Raw genomic sequence first — 13,789 nt, forward strand, 5'->3', positions numbered from 1 at the left:
AAAGGGGAGCAATGATGAAACGTGGTGGTTGTGGTCATGTGTAGGCCGGAGCAGGATGAAAAAAAGAAGAAGAAAAAAGCAGTTTAGTAGAAAACTCTCCTTTTGGGCAACCCACAAATGTAGAGCACAACAATCAGTAGTGGTCTTAGATAGCCATTATAGCCATTTTGCTATCCTATTCAAACTACACAGTGTGACAGTCAGCACACCAATGTGACAGGCTTGACAACACTGAGAAAAAAGGCATCCCACACTGCAGACACGGATAATATAATTCAAAATCACTTCGACTGCCTCCACATGGCAGCCCGGGAGCTGATTGCAAACATGACAGGATCATATTGCGAAACAATTATTGACAAAACATGTGGGTTGATTTCCGTGTCTTGCACAACACAACACAACACAACACAACACAAGGGCCCTCTGAAAAACATCACTTGATAACAATACAATACAATACAATACAAAGTTGCTGACAGCAGCCATTATTGCATCAAAATCACTTGATGCTGCACAGCTACCAGCTCAAAATTAAATCTCCTCTTTTGACAAAACATGTTTTCAAAAATACCTCTGCCAACTCCTTTTTAGCTCACAACACCCCCTGAAAAATGGTCACACATGCTCTGAAGGATGTGGTCTGTGGTGACTTCAGTCAAGATTAAGTAAGTATAAAACTGTGGGGCTGTACAGTAGTGGGAGCATATGGTATCATTTTTGCTTCAATGGAGGGCAAAGCCTTTGTATGCTCTTCATGTAGGCTCAGGATTTCCTCCTATTTTTGTATCTTAGTTTATGGGTGGGTATGGATGAGGGGTGTGAGGAGGTTCCCTGCCTCTTGACCTCAGACGTGTGGAGGTGGGGAACTAGGAGTGGCTCCAATAGCCAACCACGCTACAGTGAGGGCTGGGCCGGTTTCTGGGCTCTGGACTATCCTGTCCACAATAATTAGCAGTGAGCTGCAGTAATGAAGAGCTTAAGGTCTGCGGGGGTCAACACTCCACAGGCTTAGCTTTTATTGTTCAGGGTGGGCCTTCGAGCCTGCCCCCCCACCCCCATCTTCTACTGTACTGTAGTTTAACCACAAACAACCAAAAAAGGTTTTTCACACTAGAGAGAAGGGGAAAGGGGCTTCATGAGTTTTGACAACATCACTGTGTTGTAACACTGAAGATTGGGAAGTCTTTAGACTAAATCTTTCATTTTATAATCAAACCAGAGCTGGACCCCAGATCTTGGCTTGATGCCTTTTTTAAAAAGGTGAAGTGGGGGCAAACATTAGCATTCTACATCACTCGTATCATCTGTGAAGCCAAAAACAGCTGTTTAATTTTTTTAGTAATTTACCCAGGAAAAAAATTACCTTTGATGTTTATTCAAGTCTGAAGCTCATTAAAAAAAATAAAAACATAGGTGTTAGACTGGTGAGTTCCTACATCATTGTCGAAAAATCTGAACTCAAAAACCTTGTCTCTCCCTAAATCTCTCCTTTCGCTTGAAGGTACAGTGGAGTAAAAATAGATACGGAAAAAGAGAAGCAAATAGAGTGTGTTGTTTGTCAACCACTAGAGAGTCATTACGAGGATAACTAACATCATTACATCCTTAGTTTCTGTGGGCGACAGAAGAAAAATAAAACTATTCATGGTTGTATGTTTTGTCAGAGCTTTCAGTGAAGAGTAACTGTACAAACTTCTGGGGATTTCCTGGAACAAATTTCTCTCTAACTCATCATGAAGCATTTGAGCTGCTGTAGCTAATGTGGATATGAGGGAATTTAAGGGGAAAAAAACTTTTGGAACCAAATCTGTGACTCTTGACACACTTAATACTGAACAGTCAACTGGAAGAGACTATTACCTGCTCTGTATTGTATATTAAATAAGAGAGGGGGAAAGACTTTAGTGGAAGTGTGACTCACACACATCCATTCATTATTATTTGACCAATGTCAAGTTAGTTGAAACTGAAGTGCGCCAGTGATTAGTGGTCGGTGGTTTTAAGAAAAGGCTAAATGCGGTGTACAGCATAGAAATTCTCTTTAAGATGATTTTCATTAACACTTCAATCATTACTGCTGTATAACAAAAACACTACTCTCAAAATGTGGCATATCTAATTTCATTCTGTGCTTTTACTATAGCTTTTTACCTTTGGAAGCATCAAGCAAAGTAAGCCATGCCTCTCTGTGCTTACTGTTCTTTCTATAAGGGCTATCTTCCAACAGCCAGTGTATTTATCCTAATTATTTTCAACTGAATGCCTTTCAAGCTGCTTCAAGGCCTCTATTGTCGGCCCTTCTTATTGACTAGAAGTGAAGATAGCAGGTCAGAACAATCATGCAATCCATCCTCCTTTCCCAAGGATCATCTGATGACAGATAAGGCACACAATCGATGCTCTAATCAGAGCTCCTCACAGTAGCAAAAGTGAGAACAGTTTAGGATGTATCTGCCAAGAATGATCACACCCTCTTTAAACCAGAGTCTATGTAGCAGAATTAAAGTGATAGTTCACCCAAAATTCAAATTTCACTCATTATCTACTCACCCCCATGTCGACTAAGGGCTGGGAGAATTTTCAGAGTCCTCCGTGGCTTCTCAGAGTTACGGGGGGGTCCACGCAGTAGTATTTGTCCATATAATGGTTGTGAATGGTGCTCACTTTTCTTCGTCCAAAAAGACACACCAAAAAACATCCAAATACCTCCATACTTCTCGTCTGTAATGTTCCTCTTGTATTGAAGCCCCGACATGAGAAATTGTTCCGCCAGTCAGTGCAAATCTCGCACAGGAAGAGCAGTGAACTGAGACACTGGGAGTTTCCGCTACAAACAAGCTTAAAATATAGACTTATTTAATTTTTTTCAGAACAATTTCTCATGTCGGGGCTTCAATACAAGAGGGACATTACAGACGAGCAGTATGGAGGTATTTGGATGTTTTTTGGCGTGTCTTTTTGGACAAAGAAAAGTGAGCACCATTCACAAACATTATATGGACAAATACTGCTGCACGGACCCCCCCCCCGTAACTCAGAGAAGGCACGGAGGACTTTGAAAATTCTCCCAGCCCTTAGTTGACATGAGGGTGAGTAGATAATGAGTGAAATTTAAATTTTGGGTGAACTATCCCTTTAACCTAAACTATTACTCAACTGTGGAAATGCAGCGTATTACCAATATTACACAAATTTGCCAGCATGTAACAGGAAAACCTTCAGGCTATGACTTCCAGAGTCCAAGCAGGAAAACATCTTGTCCCCTTCAACAAATCCAACTGCAAATCACAAAAACACAACCTTTCAGTGATAATTAATTATCTTGTTAATGCTCATAAATCTAATCCTATTACACAGGAAGGAACCTGGATACAATGTGAGACAAGGCCAGTGGGTACTGATTAACTCTCTCATATTATTAGGTGAGTGCGCTTCACCATCACAGAAAAGAGTCGGGGTGCAGTGGAACACCTAAATACCACACGGACATTGACTGGAGGTATGAATAGCCCTCCCTACAAAGGCTGAGCTGAATAAGCAGAATAGGCAGTTTGTGAGAGGGCATGTGGGGGGCAGCAGGAGAACAGACAAAAAAGGGACTAAACAGGGGCTTTGCAGTCACAAGAGGCCACACGAAATGCAGCGCAGCAACGTGTTGTCATGAAACGGCCAATACCTGCCTGCACGTCCTTCACAAATTAGAGTACATACGAAATGTTGTAGTAGTATTGCACCACTACACATTACTGTGGAGAGACACAGTCCACAGTGTTAGCTGCATGCCTGTTAGGCTTTGACTTTCACCTTAGACCTTTTTTCACTTAAACACAGAAACCAGCTGCTCATTCGGGCAACAAATCTGATTTTTTTCCACAAACAATTCAATTAGCAGCGTCACAGCAGCTGTGGCTGTGTGTCAAGGTGACACAGCTGAACAGGCTATTCAAGAAGATTTCAAAGCCATGGAAACAAGCTGCCTTCTCGAGGTAAAATAAAACGCTGATTGCAAGAAGAGAAATTTCTTATTTGTGGATAGAAATCAGGAAGCAGCTAAGGGGGGAGTGCAGAGCAGTGCCATCAGATCACAGTCATACCAACCAAGCTTTATCGTGGCCTTCTGACTGGAGGCTGACATGTCACAAAGGGGCTGATTACTTAAAATTTCTGTTCATGAGAAAGAAACAAACTTTCCAGCAATGTTGTTGCAACATATCTAAAGTTTCTATCTTCACTTTCAGTATCTGTGAAATACTCTTGTTAAGTACTTGCCGTTCAATTTCAGGCTTCATTAAAGACATCAGTAGGCAGGCAGCCATTCAATATGGCTTTCTGGGTAGTATGGGAAGAAGCCCAAATCAGTCTGTTTAAAGAACAACATCGAGAACTGTTTGAGTGAGGTGGGAATCAGACCCATGGTGCAAATCTCTGCGGATCCAATGCAAGACAAAGAGCAGAAGAACCAAAATAGTCAGACTCATCAAATCAAGGTCAGCTACTTAAAGAAATAGATGGATGAGAGGCTAAAATGGTGCAGGAAAAAAAAAGGCAAAACCAAAAAACACAAGTACTTTTAAAGCTGTGTGAAAAGGTCATTGGAAACATTACCGTCATTCCTCTACTACAAAAGTAGTAAGAAGTGGGAAGTAGCACATGCTTTAAGGAGTTTGTTCCCCTTTTCACCAGTCCCTGAAGTAAATAGGCAAATTGAATGAGAAACATTTGAATGCATGCAAAATTGAAAATGCTTCTTTCAATAATGTTGCGCACACATTGAGTTGGGGTAGTTGGGGAAACTTACTGGAAAGCCACCTCTTACATTAGTTTTCAATAAAAACACAAATACCTGGCAAGGACTGAAGCATATGATGATACAAGCATGGGTTGAATATGTGGAGGGCTCTTCGTGTGCTTTTTGCTGGTTTATCTCTGAAGACTCCAGGCCTGAAAACAAATGCAGCCCCGCCCTTCTCCTCTCCCCTTGATGTCTTCTGCTCAGTCAGTGCTGGGACTAGACCAGTAGTCAATAACACACATCTGGTTATCTCCATTACTGCTGACCAGCTCTTTGATGATAGAATTAGAATTTTTCATTTAAAATAATTATTTGGAAGGTTGGTCTGGATAAGCTTTGCCCATCCGAGATGTTTTGCTCACACGTCCAAACAAGAATGTGTAATCAATTGATAGAGAGTCATCTATCATATTGATGAAAACTAAACTGACGTCCTTAAAACAGATGTTGGCTTGTGAAGGAGATGATGTTTTGAAGTTGTGTTGTGTTAGATAACAGTGCGCTCCTCCTCAGACCCACCCTCTCAAATTAACTCTGTCTGGAGGAAAACATTGGGAAACACTGCTGAACCATCGGTGTTTCAGGTCTGTAGAAAACAGACTCTACGCTGAAAACAGCAGTCAGTCAACAATGGCCTAACTCTAACCTTGAATGAGCCGTATGGAAAGTGGACAAACACTTGGGACAACATATATAGCCATTCCTTCTCTTTCCTGTGGCTTTAACAAGCGTCACATTGGTCTGTAGGCTTTGTAAAGTGATGATGACACTGCACACATGCGTAACCACATCATTTTATGAGTATGATGTTTAATATAGGGCGAGCAACTGTTCTGTATGCAACCATGCACTTAGTATTCAATCAATTAGACCACAAGCCAAACACACTACTATACTTCCATGAAAACACGAAGGATGAAAATAAATGTGCAATATTACACCTAAAAATAAGGTAAAACTAGCTTTAGAGATGACGATGCTTCTGTAAGATCAAACGCCACACAACTAAAATCATCATGCCTAAAATAACATCCCTCAGGATCATGAGGAACAGGTTCAACTGCTCCCTGTGTGTTTCCAGGAATCATGCCACAAACCGCATGATCAAAAAGCAAAGACAATATACCTCATGTTGCTAAGAAGATCTAGTGGATGTGATCCGGGCTGAATGGGTTATTAAAGAGACCACATAGTCTTCTAGGTCACCGCAGTAGAGACAGGGAGCAACATTATAATTATGGCCTCACTGATTGTGATTAACAGATAAAAGCTTTTAAAAATCATCCAGAACCACCGTCAAGAAGAGAAAATATCATCTGCTGCAAAGTAATGGAAAGCAGCCATGGGGGGGGGGGGGGGGGGACTGCGTCTCCTAAGTGCTACTTATAGTAAAGTAAAGGCCAACACTTCAGGAAAAAAATGGAAATAGAAATGCTTTTGACAAGCTCTGTCCTCTGAGTAACAACAAATCTGCATCAACATCATACTGACGCTCAAAATAACAAACCAGAGACAGAGAGTCAAAAATATTTTCCCTCCAGGGGGTTTGCATCTACTGTTGTGTGCAATTGATGGATCCTCCTGGGGCTGAGCTAAACAGACCAACAGAGTGCAGTTCTTTGGAAGATACAATTTATATTTATTTGCTTTGCAATTTCCTTTTGACAGTGTAGGAAATCTGCTTGTCAAACTAAGCATGCTTTTTTACTGCCAATAAAGGAGAAGAAGGACAGTTATTATTATGAAGGATATATCTGAAACTAATTACAGAGGGCTACACAAGTTACATGGCATCGGATCATCTAATTAAACAGCACCGGGCTGTTCTTAAAAGCACCATGAATAAACTACAGGGATCAGGATCTGGTGGTGTCCTGTGGAAAAAGGCGCAGATTGTACATAAAGCCATGTGAGGAACAAAAAACGCTGACTGAGAGCCTGGCAGGAGCTGGGAGCTGAGGACTGCATGTTTAAAAAAAAAAAAAAAAGCATTCTGCTAGCATCAATCGTGTGCACAATTAAACAACCCAAACAAAAACACACCATGGCGTTGAAAGCAAACCCCCCCTCGCTCAGTGGACAGCATGTAGCACGCATGAACAGCACTGCAGCTTCTCTACTTACGATGAAAAGCTCCCATGAATGTCCAGGCGAAGTCACACGGAAGAGAAAAAACGCGTAACCGTTTTATCCAGATGTGAACGTCAGATGGAACAACGTCAGAGTTTCTTTCTTTCTTTTTCTTCTTCTTCTTCTTTCTTTTACTTTGGAGAAGCGATAAGTGAGAAGTGCGCTCTCGGTCCGTGACTGCTGTGTGTTCACAGGGCAGAGGGGCTCGCGCTGACTGCTGCGCCGCGTGCGCCAGTAGTAAAGACACCGTGAAACCCGAGAGAGGCGATGATGTCACGGTCCGGATGTAAAGCAAGCAAGGTGGTCAGCGGCGCTTTTATTGTTCCCTCCTCCCACAACAATTACACACCGAGCAAACAGGGAATGGACACAGAGACTGATCACACACAGATACGGTATCTCTGTCTCTCTGTCTCTCTCTCTCGGTGCATAGTAGATGAAATACAACTGAATCTAGACGGACAAAAACAGCAAGCAGGAGAAAATATTCAGGACTTCTTTTTTTTTTTTTTTTTTTTTACTGTTCACCACTGTCACATACAGCTTGCAATTTTTCCAAACCCCTCCACACATGGATGAAATTTAATATTGTATGGAAAAGTGAGGGGACAACCAAATTTCAACGGAAAACTGTTAACTGTGTAATACAACCACATGAAGGAGCTGAAGTGACACCATATCCCAGATTATTTAAACATATTCCATTCCTCCATTGTTTATTTTGGGACAGCGTCCAGGCAAGTCAATAATTTGCACATAGATGAATTTGAGCTTTTCTTTTCCACTGCGAACTATGTTAGTTCTGGCATTAAAGTCTTACACATGAATGTGGGCTGCTGCTGCTGCTGCACTGCCCTCAGCTCATTCTCCAGCAAGTCCCGACAAAGGGGACATGTTGAAAAATGAACTATGGCAGCACGGGAATTTATCAGGCTCATCGTGAAGATTTTTGGATCATCCTGATAAAAAGTTGCGGCGACTGTGTTGCAAAACATTGTGACCACAAGAGTTCAATACTTGTATCTCATGTCTGGTTTTCATTATTCCGTTATTATCCAGTTACCGGAGCTATGCTATCTAGCTGAGGCTTGTTAGTTTCAATAGGATGAAGAGAAAGAAAGAACTGAATATTAAGTAGGTTCAGCAGGGAGCCTGAAGCTATTGAAGACATGAAAGCCTGGACAATGACCTCAGCTCCAACCTAGAAGCCAAACAGCCTCCTCTGCTCATCAACCTGCTGGGTGCAGTCAATGGTGCAGGAAGACACCCAGAGACAGTCAATGCGCACTTTTAATGGCCACATTTCTCTCCCTCTTCCCTCCATTTAGTGATAGTTCAGCATTTCTTAAGAGCACTGTAGCTGTCAAAGTCACTGAGCTTTAAATAAAAACTTGCTAAACGCTAAATGCATTTTCATGGGTTGAAAACACAGTGAAGATACATTAAAGACATTAACTCTATCAGTAACAAGTGAAATACTTTGACCAGCTGTACAGCATAAATAATGTATTGAGCTTCCTTACACAAAAGGGAGGGGGAGTTGGGGGGAGTGGGCTGCACTAAAACATTCAGTCCTTCAGCTCTCCCTCATTCTCTAGGGTGGGCCTCCCATGCTGGTGCCTGGTGCCAAGGGGATATGACCACCACCTGCGGCACAGAATGGACACCATACCCCAAGAGAAAGCAGAGGGAATAATGAGTATCTGGACGACACGTGATATGATATTTAGTGACCCGATCCATAAAAGATGAATCAATGAAGCAAATAAGGATCTTGTGCTCCAACGCCCACAAAAGGTGTCTGATGGGGAAAGTCAAATCAAGCTGTTAGGCCATCTGTGTATGTGCTGTGTTGTCAAAGGACAGTGTGTGGGTTTTTTTATTGTGCAGGATAAGTGAATCAATGTTTCCTGTCAGTGTCCAACTCAAACAACTGTCGAGCCTGTGAAATTGCTATGATGGAAACAAGACATGGCGGTCACAGACATCAATATACAGGTTTGATCCTCACAACACCCAGGTCGTGTTTTTGACACATCTGAAGTCGGGGCATAGATGATTAAAAAATGAAAGTCACTATCACAGCTACCATGCCTTCTTAAAGGACCCCTAACATAAACAAATACATCTTCAGCCTGGGTTTAAAATCACAAATGCCATTGATGTAAGTTGCTCAATATGTTGTACATTTTGCTGCCTCATGGCACAAAGTGTCATGTGGGGAGACTGAAAGCATAATTCCTGCTGCAGCTCATTTTTTTTGCTCTGTAGGCTATGTGTTGTAACTTCCTTTTGATAAATTAGGAAACGTGCCAAGCTCAGAAAAAAATCCTGACTCGCTTTTACACCAGCTCATCAGGCATTCAAGAGGAGTGGGAGATCTGACTACTGTTCCAAGAATCTCTTAGAAAGGGGGAGGTGAATGACCATAACAAGGTCATAGGAACTGTTTCATCTCAACCCAAAACTTAGCTACTCCCCCATTTTACTGCTCCACACCATTAGGCTTTATGACAAGGAGGGAGAACACGGTGGGCAAGCTCAGATCTGTTGATTGTTATCACAGCAGAATGGCTCGGCTCCACCACTCCTGTCAGGCTGTCAGAGTTGAAAGCCCTGTAAAATAAAGATCCACCATGCGTGGGGGCAGGTACAAAGGCTATGAACAACAGCAACACCTGCGTAACAGAGTGTAATCCGGTATAAACCCATGTACAATATGCTATAAAAGCATAAGAAAAGAAAAGCTTATAAAGTTTGATTTGTTTTTGGGGTATCAGACAGGTGTGTGTGTGGGGGGGGGGGGGGGTGGTGGTCACCTCAGGCCCCTTGTTCATAAAAAGGTAGACATTAAACAATTTAGAGACTAGCTAATTATAAGTCCAACAGTTTAATATTTTAAATGTGGAAATGAAATAATTGCATTTCACATTATCCATTTGAAATTCATACAGACCTTTTAAGCAACTGAAGGTCAAATAATCACTAAAGCCTATGTCTTGCTAGGGAGCAAATAAAAACAAACCAAATTACCAAAGTTGCCATACTGATATGTAAGGTGTGTTGATTGTTTCACAGCCTTACTGTAATTCATACACTGAAATAAGTAACTGTGTTTCTACCTGGCTAAGGTGAACAAGCAAAAATGAAGGCTTGCTTGGCTATGTTTTTGGATTTCAGTCAATATGTCAAAGGTGTGCTTAGACCAACAGCACTACACCTCTGGTGCTGATGTACTGTTTCCAGTTGAGGTCTTGTATTAATACCTTTGAATGCATAATCTTCTCATGTGTCTAATAAGCAGTTGTCATGTGCAGTACAGAACAAGGTAATAGGGGAGTCTACGGATGAAGTGGCAAGGTAAAAATACCTTTAAAAAAATCTCCTCCTATACATTGTACCAATTATCAATGAGCAACAGAGTGTTTCTTTCCTGCAGAAGCTTGCACTAGAGGCTTCATCCAGTTCTTGGCTGACAGATGCCGAGGAGAAGCTTTCAGACTCATTAACTGCCCACACAGAGTCACACAGAGACGGGAAGGGAGAGGGAATTGCTAAGTGTTCACATGTTTATCCACTCTCAGAGGATCCTCTTTTACCTGCCCACTCACACTCTCGTCTCTGCCTCTTTCCTTTTCCACCTACACTCCCACGCTCTCTCCATTGTCACCGAGGCGCAGGTCGGCTGCAGGTATACAGTACGTTGGCTGCAAGCAACATCGGCCTGAGACATGATGGTAAGGAAGACGGCAGGAATCAAGAGCGTTTGCCAGTGCTCTGCAGGGTCCTCTGTTCCAACTGGGTGACAGTGAAAGAATGATGAATGCATGAAGAGTTTCATTAGCAGCTTGTCTTCAGGGAGCCAGTGAGAGGATGGGCTGAAATGTCCAACCTGTTGGTGCTTTGGTGTGTGAGTGCACAGAGTAGGGGTCTTCTCCCGCTCCAGTAATTAGCTGTAATGGAGCAGGAGAAACAACAATGGACCCCTCAGTCCCTGAGCAGCTACATTCAGACCAACAAACCAAATGTAGGCTCTGTTCATACTGTACATTTACACTTTATAGACTTTGCATCTGTGACGACAACCATAGGTTTCTGAATTATGGTTCTAAAGCTCAGAGTGAACTGCTCCACTGTTGCCGTCTTGGCTCGGCTTGGCTTTGACTTGACCTGGCTCCTTGCTTAAAGCAGAAGTAAGCGATCCAGTCGTTTTGGCTAACTTCCTGTCAGCTGATGGAGTTAGCAGTCCCCGCCCTCGTCCCTACGTCACCACATTCACACGCATCCCTTGGCTGCACACACAGAGAGGACCGCCCCTTTATGCCGTTCTCTCTCCTCATTGGATAAGGGTTGTAGGATACAAGGAAAGTTTTCTCCTCGGCTTACAGCAGAGCAGAGTGACTGACAGACCCGTGTTTCGGACCAAACACTCTATATAAGTGATGTCGGAAGATATAACTATTTAAGACTTATATTCAGGGCCGTCCCTGCCTACATGCAGATCACGCACAGTGCGTAGGGCCCCGCGATCCAATAGGGGCCCCGTTTTGCACAAAGGATGCGCATATGCACAGCCGTGGTGCGCGCTACTAGATCAGCTGTCAGCGTGAGGCAGGAGAAGAGGGAGAAGAGACCTTTTTTTTGTAATCTGACACCGCACGCGCCGTCACGCGTCAATCTGACCAATCATTGGTCAGATGTGCATGCGCTGCAGGCACTTGTCAAGCAGCTGCAGGTGAAGACGTGATCATGGCTTCGAAAAGAACCTACGACTCAGGCCCAAGTTAGAGGGGGAAAAAAGCAAAACAAGAGGAAGCTCGTGCTTCTCTCGAAGGTGGGCATTTGTTGAAGTTAGTGCTGCTGGGCGCCGTTACCACCGTTAATGTCCGTTAACGCTGCTAATGGTGTTAACGCCAGCACTAGTAAAAATGTAAAACTTGTGGCATAATCAAGCATTAAACCTCCATGCTCAGCACAGCTGCTGCTGCTGCAGGTAGGAGGAGAGATGCTAGCCTCCAGTAGATGTGGACTGTGGTCTGGAGATGAAAGTCATTTTCCAACGGCCCTTACCATTTATTACCGTAAAATTCGGTGTATAAGCCGCACTTTTTTTCCTTTTTTTTTCATCTAAAAAGTTGGGTGCGGCTTATACACCGGTGCGACCTATATACCAGGGTAAATGCTGACATTGTAAATTTGACCCACAAGATGGCGCTACGTAGCTACGTAGCGCCGTCATAGCCAGCCAGTGTGCGTAAGACGCCATTTTATCACAGACACATGCACGACACCGACACGACGACAGTACGACTACACATGCCTGGGAAAATTACAAGAAAGAGCTACACGGCAGCCCAAAAACTCCACGTTGTGGAGTTTGCGGAACAGAATGGAAATCGCCACGCGGGGAGAGAGTTTAATGTTGATGAGAAACAGGTTTGTGAGTGGCGGAGAAACAAAGCTAAACTTGAAGTCATGGTGAAAACTAAGAAAGCTAACAGAGGGAGAAAATGTCTGTGGCCACGGGTGGAAGATGCCGTTTTTGAGTGGATCGCTGAGCAAAGAAGCAAACTAGTCCCCGTGTCAAAAAACATGATTCGGATGAAAGCAATAGAGGTAGCGAAAGAGTTGGATGAGACTGATTTCCGTGGTGGCCTCAGCTGGTGTGACAGGTTCATGAAAAGAAAAGCACTGTCCCTTCGAAGAAGAACTCGCATCTCACAAAAGATGCCGATGGACTATGAAGAAAAAATGATAACGTTCCAGCGATTCATTATTAAAATGCGCCGGCAGAATTCATATGCACTCGGCCAAATTGGAAACATGGACGAGGTGCCGATGTGCTTTGATATGCCGCCCGACCGCACCGTCAATAACCGAGGCGAAAAAACAGTGCAGATCAAGACGTCGGGACACGAGAAATCACATTTCACTGTTGTTTTGTCATGTTGCGCTGATGGCACCAAACTACAGCCACTCATCATCTTCAAAAGGAAGACGGCTCCCAAAGAGCGCATGCCGGCAGGTGTCTGTGTACGAGTGCATAAGAAAGGATGGATGGAGGAAACGGTAGGTTATTTGTTTGTTTTAAACCATGTCTTTGCGCTGTGCTTTTAATTTTTTTTATATGAAAAAAATAATAATATCATTTTATTCAATTTTTTATCTCAGGGCATGATTGACTGGATTAAAACTGTCTGGGGGAGAAGACCCGGTGGACTTCTAAAGAAAAAGGCGCTTCTGGTGATGGATGCATTCAGAGGTCATTTACACAAGTCTGTGCGCGAACAGCTTAAGACCATGAAAACAGATGTGGCTATCATTCCTGGCGGGATGACCGGGATTTTGCAACCTCTGGACGTCGGAGTGAACAAACCATTCAAAGACCGGATTCGGCAGAAATGGGTGGATTGGCTTCAAAGAGATGATCACGCATTCACACCGCGGGGTAATCTGAAGAGACCCGCACTGGCCACAGTGTGCGGGTGGGTAAAAGACAGCTGGGAGGACATCCCCTCAGAGCTTATAACACGGGCCTTCCTGAAATGCTCAATTTCGAACCGACTGGATGCCACCGAGGACGACGCTCTGTTTGACTCTGGAACTGGGACTAACGCCGAGTCGGAGGACAGTGATGTGAATCTGCTGGCGCTGCAGAGCGCTATGATGACTTGGTCACAATGTTTGGACACAGTGACGATTCTGAGGAAGAGTTTTGGGGATTTTAGTAAGCATTTATAGCTACAGCCTCCACAATGTAATAAGGTAAACAGTCTTGTTATTAAAAAAAGAGAAAATGAGTTTAAGGTACTTGGTTAAAGAATGTTTAAGTTAATTTAAGCTCATGGTTTAGATGTTGTACTA

The 13,789-nt window shown here is 43.2% G+C and overlaps 1 protein-coding gene across 30 annotated transcripts in view; it reads right to left on the bottom strand.

The window, feature by feature from the left end:
- The window catches only part of LOC146985570 (pleckstrin homology domain-containing family A member 5-like), a 98,053-nt gene that overhangs the window by 45,923 nt on the left and 38,341 nt on the right, over positions 1–13,789 (bottom strand). For 4 of the 30 annotated variants that reach the window (XM_085778671.1, XM_085778670.1, XM_085778667.1 and 1 more), the window contains exon 1: positions 6,920–7,182. The exons of 23 other annotated variants lie outside the window; for them this stretch is intronic. The gene's annotated coding sequence lies outside the window, so the exon portion shown is untranslated. Of the gene's footprint in view, positions 1–6,919; positions 7,183–13,789 lie in introns of those variants that run through there. 3 more of the 30 variants (XM_085778669.1, XM_085778665.1, XM_085778666.1) reach the window with 1 other exon arrangement.

Source organism: Trachurus japonicus, chromosome 6 (assembly GCF_045865225.1).
Source record: "Trachurus japonicus isolate A0001 chromosome 6, Traja_1.0".
NCBI classification, from domain to species: Eukaryota; Metazoa; Chordata; class Actinopteri; order Carangiformes; family Carangidae; genus Trachurus; species Trachurus japonicus.